A 16,280-nucleotide genomic window follows, 5' to 3' on the forward strand; every position below is an offset into this window, starting at 1 on the left:
CGAAGTCCCAGAAAAAGGGCGGAGGGCGGACCACCCAAAGACCGGAGCAGAGGGACTCTCCCGTCAGGGAGAAGACCACTGCGTCGATGGTCCCTGGTGTGTTGGAGCAGGGCGCACCCAATGAGTTGGCGGTGGGGGGCTCTGTGTCGAAGACCCCAGACATACCTAGGGACTCGTGCCAGCAGACCACGGTTCTTTGTTCAGCAGGTGGCAATGATGGCGAGTTTTTTATGTCTGACCTGGAGAGTCTTCAGGAAGTGAGAGGCCACACAGCAATAGCGGAGGATGACTGCACGAGCGACGTGATTGAGCCGTGTGGGAAAAAGCTAAGAGCGGACGATCCTCCGGCATTTAATCCAGACTCGCCTGATGTGTGCCTTGCCAGGGATGATATATGGCAACCCGGTTCCTCCGGGTATCCGATATCTGGTTCGGAGTCCCAGAATATTCTTTGCTTCTCCTCTACACTCGAGAACTTGACGGGCGCTGCAGGGGATATAATGGATGACTCCCCTCCCCCATGACACAAATGCCATCTATTAAGTGTCTCTCACTCAATGTGAGATCTTTAAAGAGCCCTGTCCGCAGGGCTGCTCTCTTTGATTATTTCAAAACATTAGACTACAGGAATGCGGTCTGCAACACGGACTACGGTATAATGAGCTAAAGAAAGACTGGAAACTAGGGCCCTCCATTTGGTCCGGCTCTAATGAGAATAAATCAGCTGGTGTGGGTCTGCTCTGCCGAGGTAATGCTTTTATAATCTCCTCTGTCACTGAGATTGTGCCCGGCAGAGCTATATTAGTACATTTATGTTTTAATAATTTTAACTTTCGTGTTATAAATGTGTATGCCCCGCCAGATAAACAAGAGCGGATACAGTTGTTTGAGATTTTACCGTTGTTCTGTGTAGGGTCATCTCCTCTTTTGGTAGCTGGGGATTTTAATTGCCTCAGTGTAAACGAGCGCCGAGGAGGAGGGGACCCGATCTGTAAATTAGATAAATCGTGTTTTTTATTAAGCAATTTGCAGACAGATTTTAAGTTGCGCGATGCCTGGAGGTCGCTATCGCCGACGGACCCGGGATTTACGTGGTCCGGTTGGGGAGTGGCCTCCAGGATCGATTTTATCTTTTTATCTGAAGTTTTTAGCCTTGTGTATTTTGTTTTAATTCCTAATTTATTTTCTGACCATAACATTTTAAAATTAGAGTTAGAATACCAGGGGGAACTAAAGGTTAATAGAGGGTTGTGGCGCCTGGGGGTACACCTATTGGAAGACCCCCTAGTAAGGTCAGATTTTATCAAAAAGTACCAAAAATGGAGGCAGCTCAAACCCCCATATTTTAAAATGCTGTCCTGGTGGGAAGGGATTAAAGACAAGATCCAACATTTTTTTATCAGGGCTGGGAAGAGGAAGGCGAGGCAGAAGAAGCAGGGCTATGCAAATTTGAATACTAGACTGCAGACTCTCCTTAAATTCAAAGAGATAGGCTTAGAGGTGCATGATGATATTGTAAGCCTTAAAAATGAGATACAGTCATACCTTGAACAAAAAGGGAAGGAAATAATATTTAATTCTAAGGTGCAATTTTTAGAAGAAGGGGAAAAGTGTACACGTTTCTTTTTCAAAAAAGTGGTGGAGAGGAAAGAAACGATTACCTGCCTAGATGGAGATAGCACAATACAAGGTATGAAGAGGGTAGCTTTTAATTTTTATAGAAACCTTTTTAGCAAAAAAAGTGTTAATAATGTGTTTTTACAAGATGCTCTTAATGTCCTGGATTTTAGGCTAAATTCTGCAGATCAGGGGTTTTTAACAAAAGATATTACTTTAGAAGAACTTTTTAGTGTTTTTAAAAGTTTTTCAAGAGGGAAAGCCCCAGGAGCTGATGGTCTTCCTGTGGAATTTTATTTATCCTTTTGCGATATTTTAAAAGAGGATCTTTTAGCACTTTTTAAAGAGGTTTTTTTGTGTGATAAGTTACCCAAGTCATGGAGGAGGGGGATAGTGTCCTTAATATACAAGAAGAAGGGCGCTCGGGACGACCTCAAAAATTGGAGACCTATCACCCTCCTTAACATGGATTACAAGGTTTTAGCTAAGATTATTGCATGCCGTTTTAAAACTGTTATTAATGTGTTAATACAACCCGAACAAGTATGTGGTGTACCAGGGAGGAGTATTACAGAGACCCTAAATACGATCAGAGACGTAATATGGTACTGTAAAGACAGGGATCAAGGGCTGGCCCTGTTAGCGCTAGACTTCGAGAAAGCGTTTGACAGGGTTTCTCATGAATATCTTTTTAAAGTATTAAAACAAATGGCAATCCCAGACTGGTTTTTATCTCGCATTAAGAGTTTATATAACAATATGTTTTCACAAATCTCTGTCAATGGTTTTTTAACTGATTTTATCCCACTGGAATCCGGAGTGAAGCAGGGATGTCCATTATCCCCAATTCTGTTTATTTGCGCTATGGAACCCCTTTTATGCATGATCCGGAAAGACAAGGTAGTCTGGGGGGTTCCTGTCCCAGGTGGGGGAGGGGCTCAGGTTAAAGTGCTTGGATATATGGATGACGTGACGGCTATTTGTACTGATCCTGCTTCACTCCGGAGAGTAGTATTGTGCACCAATCTTTTTAGTCAAGCTTCTGGTTTTAAAATGAATTTTAATAAAACTGAGTGTTTGATTATGGGTGCGTGGGATAGAAATGACTTATCGACTGTTAATGTGAAATATGACAATGTGAAAATTTTAGGGGTTGTATTTGATGCAAATAATGATGGGCTTGTGAGTTGGGGAGAGGTTCAAGATAAAATGGCAAAGAAACTTTCCTTTTGGACCCTGAGGAATCTTTCGATCGAAGGGAAAGTCCTTGTTATTAAATCTGTTTTATTACCTATGATTTTATATATTGCCATGGTGTATCCTCCCTCTGCCTTAATGCTAAAAAAACTAACTCGTTGTATTTTTATGTTTATATGGGGCTCTAAAATGGAAAAGCTTAAACGATCAGAAATGTATAAGAGAAAGCAGAATGGAGGAAAAGATGTTCCCGATCTTCGCCTGTTTTTATATGTAAATATTTTCTGTTTTTGTTTTAAAGCTTTTAAGTCTGATAGTACTTTTGGCCTGTTTTTAAAATACACGTGTGGTTTTATCTTTAAGAGATGGTTTAGGCCATCCTTATCAGCGCCTGTTTTATTGTGTCCACCAAAGCACCTTATTATTTTAGAAAAAGTTATAAAGACTCATAATTTAAAAGACCTTGGAGCTGACATCCTTCTGGACCGGAAGAAGCTATTTGTCCACTTGAGGAGAGAAGAAGAGACATCCCCAGTTTGTAACTACTCATGGAACAGATCCAAACGTGTGTGGAGGAATGTCTTCGGGAAGTTCCTCGCCAATGTCCATAAAGACCTTGCCTGGATGTCCGTCCACCAGTGCCTCCCAACCAGAGAATTTCAACACCGGAGAGGCCTGGTGGCACGGGCAAAATGCCCAAGAGACTCTTGCCATTGTGATGAGACCGTTATGCACCTTTTTTGGAACTACACCTTTGCACAAGAACTCTGGGGGAAATTGGGGATTCTTTTAAAGTGGGTTTGCGGTTTAAAGGACTTTTATTATGAATATGTTTTATACGGACTTTTTAATTGCCCTACTGCATACCAATCTGAAATCTGCTGGTGTATAATAAACTGTGCCAAGAATGCAATTTGGAAAGCAAGGAATATTTTATTGTTTAATCGTGATTTTATTTCTGTGCTTGATTGTATTAAACTGGCTTTTAGTGAAATGTATGTTTACTATTTAAAAAATGTAAAAGATATGAGCAAGAAGGAAGCGAACCGTAGATGGTGCTTTTATATCTGGAATTCCATTTTTTATTGATTATTTTTATTCTCTGTAATGTATAATTGTTAAATGTTGTTATGTTTTTTGTACTTGAAAGGTTTCGCATTTATTATCTTGTAATCTGACTTATGTACAATAAAAATTATGTTGAAACCTTATCTGTTCTTATCAGTTTAATATCTGATACGTCCCCTATCTGGGGACCATATATTAAATGGATTTTTAGAACAGGGAGATGGTAAAAGAGCTTGCTCTGTCCACTCCATGCATTGACCTGGTATTGCAGCATTTCCAGGACCAGTGCACTCATTCTTTAATGCAGTTTCTAAAATCAGAAAGAATTGAATTCAATACATTTTGTTGCTTTTGCTTGTTTGTCGGATTTTTGGATGGACTTTTTGGCTTTACTTTTCTTCTCCTCATTGTATTTTTCATGTTAAAAGTTGCAGAAGCCAGATGACAAACTCATTTTGGTTCAACTTCAGCAACTCTGCATTGCATAGCCATGTACTGTAATGCAATGCTATCTATCTAGCTCTCCCTCTTTACTTCCTTTTGGATAAACAGCCATATTAGGCAAGCATTTTGGAGCTTTCACCTAACTAATTACAGGTGGTGAGATAAGCTGCACAATATAATTGTTCTTTCAGTATATTGTTGCACACACACCATCTATTTAGCAAATGCCCTTGTTATCAACAGCAGCCATTTAATCTCACCTGAGCTAACAGGTATGTGCGCTGGTTACTCTGCTGCACTTAAAATGTCTTTTTTGGCTAGCTACAATGGCTTTTCTGCAGCGTTGTCTCCCTCTGGTGGAACACTGACTTCTTTAATTTCAAGGCTGCAGACTATAAAAAAATAGCCCCCCCAAAAAAAGTTTGGTTAATTAGTCTGTGGCATTCTTTTAAACTGTTGCTTATGGCGGTCTCTGTGAGCTTCTCAGTGCCGTTCAACCAGCCAGGTATCCTGCCTGCAGTAGATGGAATGTGGCAATGGAACACTGGCTGCGCGTGTCATAATAGGCTCTGAGCCTTTATATACCAGCGCACGGCAGCAGCCACCTTCAGTCTGCTGCTGGACAGACAGCAGCAGCAGGAAAGGTAAGTACTCAGCAACACTCCTGCTAAGGGTAGACAGCTGCTCGTCCCCCCCTTAATTGGTTCTCCTCCCTTCCACCGGTGTTGAGGCGGGTGGGAACAGCAGAGGGTGAGGGTGCTGTGCTAAAATAGGTGGAGTCATGCAGATCTAAAACGCGTGGATTGCTGCAGCAGCAAGCCGAAAACTGCAGGCATGTAAGGGATCTAGAGGTTGACAACATATCTTCTTAACGGGAGTCCAGGTGGCCATCTGCACAAATGGACTTTTCAGGATCCGAGGGTGGCACCCTGGGCCGAAACCAATTCTGGTTATTGCTTCTTGGCCTTTTGGCTAAGATTAAGTGTAGTATCTGTTCTTATCAGTTTAATATCTGATACGTCCCCTATCTGGGGACCATATATTAAATGGATTTTTACAACAGGGAGATGTAAAAAGAGCTTGCTCTGTCCACTCCACGCATTGACCTGGTATTGCAGTATTTCCAGGACCGGTGCACTCATTCTTTAATGCAGTTTCTAAAATCAGAAAGAATTGAATTCAATGCTTTTTGTTGCTTTTGCTTGTTTGTCGGATTTTTGGATGGACTTTTTGGCTTTGCTTTTCTTCTCCTCATTGGATTTTTCATGTTAAAAGTTGCAGAAGCCAAATGACAAACTCATTTTGGCTCAACTTCAGCAACTCTGCATTGCATTGCCATGTACTGTACTGCAATGCTATCTATCTAGCTCTCCCCCTTTATTTCCTTTTGGATAAACAGCCATATTAGGCAAGCATTTTGGAGCTTTCACCTACCTAACTAACTAACTAACTAACTAACTACAGGTGGTGAGATAAGCTGCACAATATAATTGTCTTTTCAGTATATTGTTGCACACACATCATCTATTTAGCAAATGCCCTTGTTATCAACTGCAGCCTTTTAAACTCACCTGAGCTAACAGGTATGTGCGCTGGTTACTGTGCTGCACTTAAAATTTCTTTTTTGGCTTGCTACAATGGCTTTTCTGAAGCGTTGTCTCCCTCTGGTGGAACACTGACTTCTTTAATTTCATGCCTGCAGACTATAAAAAAATAGCCCCCCCAAAAAAAGTTTGGTTAATTGGTCTGTGGCGTTCTTTTAAAGTGTTGCTTATGGTGTTCTCTGTGAGCTTCTCAGTGCTGTTTAGCGAGCCAGGTGTCCGGCCTGCAGTAGATGGAATGTGGCAATGGAACGCTGCGCGTGTCACAATAGGCTCTGAGCCTTTATATACCTGCGCACGGCAGCAGCCACCTTCAGTCTGCTGCTGGACAGCCAGCAGCAGCAGGAAAGGTAAGTAATCAGCAACACTCCTGCTAAGGGTAGACAGCTGCTCGTTCCTCCCCCCCCCCCTTAATTGGTTCTCCTCCCTACCACCGGTGTTGAGGCGGGTGGGAACAGCAGAGGGTGAGGGTGCTGTGCTAAAATAGGTGGAGTTATGCAAATCTAAAACGCGTGAATTGCGGCAGCAGCAAGCCGAAAAGTGCAGGCATGTAAGGGATCTAGAGGTTGACAACATGTCTTCGTAACGGGAGTCCAGGCGCCCATCTGCACAAATGGACTTTTCGGAATCCGAGGGTGGCACCCTGGGCCGAAACCAATTCTGGTTATCGCTTCTCGGCCTTTTGACTAAGATCAAGTGTAGTATCTGTTCTTATCAGTTTAATATCTGATACGTCCCCTATCTGGGGACCATATATTAAATGGATTTTTACAACAGGGAGATGTAAAAAGAGCTTGCTCTGTCCACTCCACGCATTGACCTGGTATTGCAGCATTTCCAGGACCAGTGCACTCATTCTTTAATGCAGTTTCTAAAATCAGAAAGAATTGAATTCAATGCTTTTTGTTGCTTTTGCTTGTTTGTCGGATTTTTGGATGGACTTTTTGGCCTTGCTTTTCTTCTCCTCATTGGATTTTTCATGTTAAAAGTTGCAGAAGCCAGATGGCAAACTCATTTTGGCTCAACTTCAGCAACTGTGCATTGCATTGCCATGTACTGTAATGCAATGCTATCTATCTAGCTCTCCCCCTTTATTTCCTTTTGGATAAACAGCCATATTAGGCAAGCATTTTGGAGCTTTCACCTAACTAATTACAGGTGGTGAGATAAGCTGCACAATATAATTGTTCTTTCAGTATATTGTTGCACACACACCATCTATTTAGCAAATGCCCTTGTTATCAACAGCAGCCGTTTAAACTCACCTGAGCTAACAGGTATGTGCGCTGGTTACTGTGCTGCACTTAAAATGTCTTTTTTGTCTTGCTCCAATGCCTTTTCTGAAGCGTTGTCTCCCTCTGGTGGAACACTGACTTCTTTCATTTCAAGTAATGACCAAAACAAAAGCAGATCACCAGAGGTGAAATGCCATCTCCAAATCACTAAACCAAAAACCCAAACTAAAGTCTAGTAGGTATCTAAAGGTAAGTCAGACAAGTAGAGATATAGCATGAAGAGAAATATAAATAGATACCCAAGACACATTGGAGATCTATACAAAGCATAATCTTTATTCATAGCAACATATTATTCTAAATAAAAACATCACATAAAGAGGTATTGGGAAAAGAGCAGCTAAAACAGTAAGGGATACAGGGTATATAAACCCAAAATAGTAATGAGACCGTAACTAAAGCCCCAGATTAGTATAAATATCACATAAATAATGATTTCATATAGATAGAGTATATCAAGAATGACTAAATTATTTATGCTAGAGTGAAGCACATAAAACAGTGATTGAAATCAGAATAAAACAACCACTGAGTGCAGTATACCATGCTGGCTCAAGGTAAGTATAAAAATCTAAAGTATCTCAGTCTATCTAGGTAGAAGTGAGAGGTCAGGAACTGATACGAATAGACAGCCTGACATTAGTTTAGTCATGTAGCAATATACCGACCTATGCCATGTAAATAATTACCTTGAGTCATGATAAAGATCAGGGGCTCGTGATAGCGGTCTGCAAAACGCCTCGACGCGCGTTTCGCCTCAGCTTCGTCAGGAGGCGTGGTTAGAGTAAGAGGTGGGTCCTTTTTATGTGAGTGAAATGTAGGGCAATTTTTACGGGCAAGACGCATCTGTTCTAACGATAATAATTTTCATCATCAAGCATACGATCTATCTTGTAGATTTCAGGATAGGGGCTATCCAAAGCAGGACATTAAACGCGGCTTCTTACGAGCCAAAGCCACCAGTAGACAAAGCCTACTGTCTAATTCTAAAAAGAAATCGAACACTGACATATCACCTAGATTCATTACTACATTCAATACCAATTGGATTAATATTAAAAAGATTTTTTCTAAACACTGGCCAATTTTACTTACGGACCGTGATCTATGCGGTCAGCTTACTAAACAACCACTTATAACATGGCGTAGAGCTAAGACCCTTGGAGATATCGTCTTCAGAAGTCACTATGTCCCTCCAAAAAAACAATTTTTTCCTGGTAGTAAGGGTCCACCATGGGGCTGTTTCGCCTGTGGCAGATGCTCAATCTGTAAATACATCACCAAAACGGGTGAATTTTCAGACTCTGGTAGGAATAAAAATTTTAAAATCTTACATCACATTACATGTGAAATGGAAGCGGTTGTCTATCACATTAGATGTCCGTGTGATTTAGTCTACATAGGAATGACCACAAGACCCCTTAAAATCCGCATCCAGGAACATATTAGAGACATAAAAAATGCCGCTTCCAGCTTAGACCCCCAACAACTTAAATCTATCCCCAGGCACTTTTTCGATGCCCACGACTGTAACCCTCAGGGCCTTTCAGCTCGGGGCATCGATAGAGTCTACATGGGCATTAGGGGAGGCAATACTAAACAAAAATTGCTCCAAAAAGAGACACGCTGGATTATCACATTGGACAGGGTTATGCCCTCTGGTTTGAATGAGTCTGTTAGCTTCAAGTCTTTTCTGTAAATATTTTGCTGCTGCGCTATTTTAATGATGGGTTCCTACCAAAGGTTCTCTTCTTTTATTCCCTTTATGAGTTGTGTTGTATTTATTCATTATTGATTTTATGTCCTTTGACATTTCTAGTGCTCTGTCATTTACTGGCTATCACTCCATCATTGTCTTTGTCTATTCTGACATGAAGCTCTGACGTTCTACTAAATAAAGGAAAAAGTACCATACATCCTTCGAGTGATCTCTCCAGATGGTCTCCTATCAAGATCTCTATCTACTTGTAGCCCATCTGTTTATGTACATGTATCAAGTTATTTATATAATTACTGTATTTATATTTACTGTATTGTTTTTTTCCACTGGTCTATCACTAATTATGCAAATATTTTCAGACATATTGTGGATAGCACTTGGGTGATTAATCCTGAGTATAACTCAGAACCCTATGGCATCTGGTATGATTTATTAGATATTGGACTTATGTCCTCTACTGTCATATTATAGGTCAGGGCAGGCTGTTATTATTATTTTCCTCTGTCCTCCTATCTGTCCTCGTTGGTGGCAGGGGACTGGCCACCCCCTGGCAGCAATGATGCCACTAGTGAGTATTGAGTACCTGTGTTTGTATTCTGTCTCTCCGGTCTGTTTATCTGTGGATGCGCTCTCACTCGCGCGCTGCGGCGCTCCGGCGGCGTCGGGGCCTGTGCGTGGTTGCCTTAGTGATGGGGGGGATGACATCGTTCCTCCTCCTCATCCGGCGGGCTGCACGCCGGTCCACGTCATCGCTGGGGGCGCGGCATCGCGGGGGATAGCGCGCCGATTGGCAGTAATGCACGTTTCACTCACATAAAAAGGACCCACCTCTTACTCTAACCACGCCTCCTGACGAAGCTGAGGCGAAAGGCGCGTCGAGGCGTTTTGCAGACCGCTATCACGAGCCCCTGATCTTTATCATGACTCAAGGTAATTATTTACATGGCATAGGTCGGTATATTGCTACATGACTAAACTAATGTCAGGCTGTCTATTCGTATCAGTTCCTGACCTCTCACTTCTACCTAGATAGACTGAGATACTTTAGATTTTTATACTTACCTTGAGCCAGCATGGTATACTGCACTCAGTGGTTGTTTTATTCTGATTTCAATCACTGTCTTATGTGCTTCACTCTAGCATAAATAATTTAGTCATTCTTGTTATACTCTATCTATATGAAATCATTATTTATGTGGTATTTATACTAATCTGGGGCTTTAGTTACGGTCTCATTACTATTTTGGGTTTATATACCCTGTATCCCTTACTGTTTTAGCTGCTCTTTTCCCAATACCTCTTTATGTGATGTTTTTATTTAGAATAATATGTTGCTATGAATAAAGATTATGCTTTGTATAGATCTCCAATGTGTCTTGGGTATCTATTTATATTTCTCTTCATGCTATATCTCTACTTGTCTGACTTACCTTTAGATACCTACTAGACTTTAGTTTGGGTTTTTTCTTTCATTTCAAGCCTGCAGACTATAAAAAAATAGCCCCCCCCAAAAAAAGTTTGGTTGATTGGTCTGTGGCGTTCTTTTAAAGTGTTGCTTAAAGCGGTCTCTGTGAGCTTCTCAATGCTGTTCAGCCAGCCAGGTATCCGGCCTGCAGTAGATGGAATGTGGCAATGGAACACTGCTGCGCGTGTCACAATAGGCTCTGAGCCTTTATATACCAGCGCACGGCAGCAGCCACCTTCAGTCTGCTGCTGGACAGCCAGCAGCAGCAGGAAAGGTAAGTAATCAGCAACACTCCTGCTAAGGGTAGACAGCTGCTCGTTCCCCCCCTCCCCCGTAATTGGTTCTCCTCCCTACCACCGGTGTTGAGGCGGGTGGGAACAGCAGAGGGTGAGGGTGCTGTGCTAAAATAGGTGGAGTCATGCAGATCTAAAACGCGTGGATTGCGGCAGCAGCAAGCCGAAAAGTGCAGGCATGTAAGGGATCTAGAGGTTGACAACATGTCTTCGTAACGGGAGTCCAGGCGCCCATCTGCACAAATGGACTTTTCGGAATCCGAGGGTGGCACCGTAGGCCGAAACCAATTCTGGTTATCGCTTCTCGGCCTTTTGGCTAAGATCAAGTGTAGTATCTGTTCTTATCAGTTTAATATCTGATACGTCCCCTATCTGGGGACCATATATTAAATGGATTTTTAGAACAGGGAGATGGTAAAAGAGCTTGCTCTGTCCACTCCACGCATTGACCTGGTATTGCAGCATTTCCAGGACCAGTGCACTCATTCTTTAATGCAGTTTCTAAAATCAGAAAGAATTGAATTCAATGCTTTTTGTTGCTTTTGCTTGTTTGTCGGATTTTTGGATGGACTTTTTGGCTTTGCTTTTCTTCTCCTCATTGGATTTTTCATGTTAAAAGTTGCAGAAGCCAGATGGCAAACTCATTTTGGCTCAACTTCAGCAACTCTGCATTGCATTGCCATGTACTGTACTGCAATGCTATCTATCTAGCTCTCCCCCTTTATTTCCTTTTGGATAAACAGCCATATTAGACAAGCATTTTGGAGCTTTCACCTACCTAACTAACTAACTAACTACAGGTGGTGAGATAAGCTGCACAATATAATTGTTCTTTCAGTATATTGTTGCACACACACCATCTATTTAGCAAATGCCCTTGTTATCAACTGCAGCCATTTAAACTCACCTGAGCTAACAGGTATGTGCGCTGGTTACTCTGCTGCGCTTAAAATGTCTTTTTTGGCTTGCTACAATGGCTTTTCTGAAGCGTTGTCTCCCTCTGGTGGAACACTGACTTCTTTAATTTCAAGCCTGCAGACTATAAAAAAATAGCCCCCCCAAAAAAAGTTTGGTTAATTGGTCTGTGGCGTTCTTTTAAAGTGTTGCTTATGGTGTTCTCAGTGAGCTTCTCAGTGCTGTTTAGCAAGCCAGGTATCCTGCCTGCAGTAGATGGAATGTGGCAATGGAACACTGCTGCGCGTGTCACAATAGGCTCTGAGCCTTTATATACCTGCGCACGGCAGCAGCCACCTTCAGTCTGCTGCTGGACAGCCAGCAGCAGCAGGAAAGGTAAGTAATCAGCAACACTCCTGCTAAGGGTAGACAGCTGCTCGTTTCCCCCCCCCCTTAATTGGTTCTCCTCCCTACCACCGGTGTTGAGGCGGGTGGGAACAGCAGAGGGTGAGGGTGCTGTGCTAAAATAGGTGGAGTTATGCAGATCTAAAATGCGTGGATTGCGGCAGCAGCAAGCCGAAAAGTGCAGGCATGTAAGGGATCTAGAGGTTGACAACTTGTCTTCGTAATGGGAGTCCAGGCGCCCATCTGCACAAATGGACTTTTCGGAAACCGAGGGTGGCACCCTGCGCCGAAACCAATTCTGGTTATCGCTTCTCAGCCTTTTGGCTAAGATCAAGTGTAGTATCTGTTCATATCAGTTTAATATCTGATACGTCCCCTATCTGGGGACCATATATTAAATGGATTTTTACAACAGGGAGATGTAAAAAGAGCTTGCTCTGTCCACTCCACGCATTGACCTGGTATTGCAGCATTTCCAGGACCAGTGCACTCATTCTTTAATGCAGTTTCTAAAATCAGAAAGAATTGAATTCAATGTTTTTTGTTGCTTTTGCTTGTTTGTCGGATTTTTGGATGGACTTTTTGGCTTTGCTTTTCTTCTCCTCATTGGATTTTTCATGTTAAAAGTTGCAGAAGCCAGATGACAAACTCATTTTGGCTCAACTTCAGCAACTCTGCATTGCATTGCCATGTACTGTACTGCAATGCTATCTATCTAGCTCTCCCCCTTTATTTCCTTTTGGATAAACAGCCATATTAGGCAAGCATTTTGGAGCTTTCACCTACCTAACTAACTAACTAACTAACTACAGGTGGTGAGATAAGCTGCACAATATAATTGTCTTTTCAGTATATTGTTGCACACACACCATCTATTTAGCAAATGCCCTGGTTATCAACAGCAGCCATTTAAACTCACCTGAGCTAACAGGTATGTGTGCTGGTTACTGTGCTGCACTTAAAATTTCTTTTTTGGCTTGCTACAATGACTTTTCTGAAGCGTTGTCTCCCTCTGGTGGAACACGGACTTCTTTAATTTCAAGCCTGCAGACTATAAAAAAATAGCCCCCCCAAAAAAAGTTTGGTTGATTAGTCTGTGGCATTCTTTTAAACTGTTGCTTATGGCGGTCTCTGTGAGCTTCTCAGTGCCGTTCAACCAGCCAGGTATTCGGCCTGCAGTAGATGGAATGTGGCAATGGAACACTGCTGCGCGTGTCACAATAGGCTCTGAGCCTTTATATACCTGTGCACGGCAGCAGCCACCTTCAGTCTGCTGCTGGACAGCCAGCAGCAGCAGGAAAGGTAAGTAATCAGCAACACTCCTGCTAAGGGTAGACAGCTGCTCGTTCCCCCCCCCCCTTTATTGTTTCTCCTCCCTTCCACCGGTGTTGAGGCGGGTGGGAACAGCAGAGGGTGAGGGTGCTGTGCTAAAATAGGTGGAGTTATGCAGATCCAAAACGCTTGGACTGCGGCAGCAGCAAGCCGAAAAGTGCAGGCATGTAAGGGATCTAGAGGTTGACAACATGTCTTCGTAACGGGAGTCCAGGCGCCCATCTGCCTGTTTTTGCCTTCGTGACCGGGCCAATTTTTTCAATTCTGACCACTGTCACTTTATGAAGCAATTACTCTGGAACGCTTCAACGGATCCCCCTGATTCTGAGATTGTTTTTTCGTGACATATTGTACTTCATGATATTGGTAAAATTTCTTTGATATCACATGCGTTTATTTGTGAAAAAATCAGAAATTTGGCGAAAATTTTGAAAATTTTGCAATTTTCAAACTTTGAATTTTCATGCCCTTAAATCAGAGAGATATGTCACACAAAATACTTAATAAATAACATTTCCCACATGTCTACTTTACATCAGCACAATTTTGGAACCAAAATTTTTTTTTGTTAGGGAGCTATAAGGGTTAAAAGTTGACCAGCGATTTCTCATTTTTCCAACAAAATTTACAAAACCATTTTTTTAGGGACCACATCATATTTGAAGTCACTTTGAGGGGTCTTTATGACAGAAAATACCCAAAAGTGACACCGTTCTAAAAACTGCACCCCTCAAGGTGCTCAAAACCACATTGAAGAACTTTATTAACCCTTCAGGTGCTTCACAGGAATTTTTGGAATGTGGAAGAAAAAAATTAACATTTAACTTTTTCACAAAAATGTTACTTTAGACCCAATTTTTTTTATTTTCACAGGGGTAACAGGAAAAAATGGACCCCAAAATTTTTTGTGCAATTTCTCTTGAGCGTGCTGATACCCCATATGTGAGGGAAAACCACTGTTTGGGCGCACGGCAGGGCTCGGAAAGGAAGGAGTGCCATTAGACTTTTTGAATGTAAAATTTGTCTGAATAATTAGCAGACACCATGTTGCGTTTGGAGAGCTCCTGATGTGACTAAACAGTGGAAACCCCCCACAAGTGACCCCATTTTGGAAACTAGACCCCTTAGGGAACATATCTAGATGTGTGGTGAGCACCTTGAACCCCAAGGTGCTTCACAGAAGTTTATAATATTGAGCTGTAAAAATAAAATTTTCACATTTTTCCCGCAAAAACGTTTTTCATCCCTTAATTTTGTATTATCATAAGGGTAATAGGATAAATTGCACCATGAAATTTGTTGTGCAATTTCTCCTGAACACGCCGATACCCCATATGTGGAGGCAAACCACTGTTTGGGTGCACGGCAGGGCTCGGAAGGGAAGGAGCGCCATTTGACTTTTTGAATGTAAAATTTGTTTGAATAATTAGCGGACGCCATGTTGCATTTGGGGAGCCCCTGATGTGCCTAAACAGTGGAAACCCCCCACAAGTGACACCACTTTGGAAACTAGACCCCTTAGGGAACTTATCTAGATATGTGGTGAGCACCTTGCACCACCAGCTGCTTCACAGAAGTTTATAATATTGAGCCATAAAAATAAAATTTTCACATTTTTCCCACAAAAAATGTTCTCCTTTCCCTAATTTTGTACTATCATAAGGGTAACAGGATAAATTGCACCATGAAATTTGTTGTTCAATATCTCCTGAACACGCCGATACCCCATATGTGGGGGAAAACCACTGCTTTGGTGTACGGCAGGGTTCGGAAGAGAAAGGAGCGCTATGTTGGCTGGGATAGGCAACAGACACCGTGTCACATTTGAAGAGTCGCTGACATGCAGAAACAGCAGAAACCCCCACAAGTGACCCCATTTTGTAAACTACACCTCTCAAGGAATTCATCTAGGGAAGTAGTGAGTATTTTTTAATTTTTAAATTTATACCATTGCGCAGTGAAAAAAGCATAATTATATTTTTACCACAAAAAAATGTTTTACCCTCAGATTTTACATTTTCACACAGGGCAACGGGTAAAAATGGTGCCGAAATGTGTCACACAATTTCTTCTAAAAGTGGCAATACCCCATATGTGGCTGTATCGTACCGCTCAGCCATACGGCGAGATCTGGGAGGGACGGAGTGCTATTTGACAATTGGAGAACAAATTATTGTAGAATAGGCATTTGGATTTGGGAGCACAAATTTTTTTGAATTTCTTTTGGGGGGCAAGGGCCATTTCGCTTTTCCAGAGCCTTTCTGGTACCAGTAACTTCGAAGTCCCTTATATTTTTAACAGATGACAGACCTGAGTGGGGACTAGCTTTTTTTGAGGACTGAGTTGAAGCTTTTATTGGGAACATTTTACGTAACATTTATCCGGCGCTCTAGGCTGAGCACTTACATCGGGGTTTCCATCTAAATTTCCAAGTGATGTAATTCAGATGAAACCCCTGCGGGATCCATTCACTGTAATGAGGCAGCAGAGTTACTCTGGACTCCGTCTGGCCTCTGTGTAGCGGTGTCCTTTTTTTCAGAAGTGCACAAAACTGTGGCCAACCGCACTTTTATGCACGCCTAAAACAAATGACACCGTGGGATCACAGGCCAGACGGCATTCACAGTGGCCTATATCTGCCTCATTACAGGGAATCTTCCGTCATGGGTTCCGGCTGAATCACATATTTCAGAGATTTACATGGAAACTCTGGCGTAAGTGCTCAGCGCAGAGCGCAGGATAAATGTGTGCCGAGCCATACTGCGATCTTTGGGAGACATAATAAACAAATCAGTAGCAGGTGAAGAATTGGTTTTATTTATTTTTTTACACCGTTCCTAGTGTGATATAACTGATTAGATTACTTTATTCTTCGGGTCGGTGCAATTACAGAGATACCAGATTTATATCGGGTTTTTATGACTGACAGCTGTCACACACTAAGAGACG

At 42.1% G+C, this 16,280-nt stretch overlaps 5 non-coding genes across 5 annotated transcripts; all 5 read left to right on the forward strand.

Annotated features, from left to right (window-relative positions):
* Positions 1-3,993: 3,993 nt before the first annotated feature.
* On the forward strand, positions 3,994-4,178 carry LOC141182747 (U2 spliceosomal RNA). Its single transcript, XR_012257959.1, has one exon. It is a non-coding gene; the product is annotated as a U2 spliceosomal RNA (small nuclear RNA).
* Positions 4,179-5,278: 1,100 nt separating this feature from the next.
* On the forward strand, positions 5,279-5,469 carry LOC141182732 (U2 spliceosomal RNA). Its single transcript, XR_012257947.1, has one exon. It is a non-coding gene; the product is annotated as a U2 spliceosomal RNA (small nuclear RNA).
* A 1,124-nt stretch (positions 5,470-6,593) lies between these two features.
* On the forward strand, positions 6,594-6,784 carry LOC141182740 (U2 spliceosomal RNA). The gene has a single exon (XR_012257954.1). It is a non-coding gene; the product is annotated as a U2 spliceosomal RNA (small nuclear RNA).
* A 4,212-nt stretch (positions 6,785-10,996) lies between these two features.
* On the forward strand, positions 10,997-11,187 carry LOC141182755 (U2 spliceosomal RNA). Its single transcript, XR_012257964.1, has one exon. It is a non-coding gene; the product is annotated as a U2 spliceosomal RNA (small nuclear RNA).
* A 1,116-nt stretch (positions 11,188-12,303) lies between these two features.
* Positions 12,304-12,494, forward strand: LOC141182739 (U2 spliceosomal RNA). Its single transcript, XR_012257953.1, has one exon. It is a non-coding gene; the product is annotated as a U2 spliceosomal RNA (small nuclear RNA).
* Positions 12,495-16,280: the final 3,786 nt, after the last annotated feature.

This window comes from Phyllobates terribilis, unplaced genomic scaffold (genome assembly GCF_046119375.1).
Source record: "Phyllobates terribilis strain yellow unplaced genomic scaffold, ASM4611937v1 Scaffold_35__1_contigs__length_13245226, whole genome shotgun sequence".
NCBI classification, from domain to species: Eukaryota; Metazoa; Chordata; class Amphibia; order Anura; family Dendrobatidae; genus Phyllobates; species Phyllobates terribilis.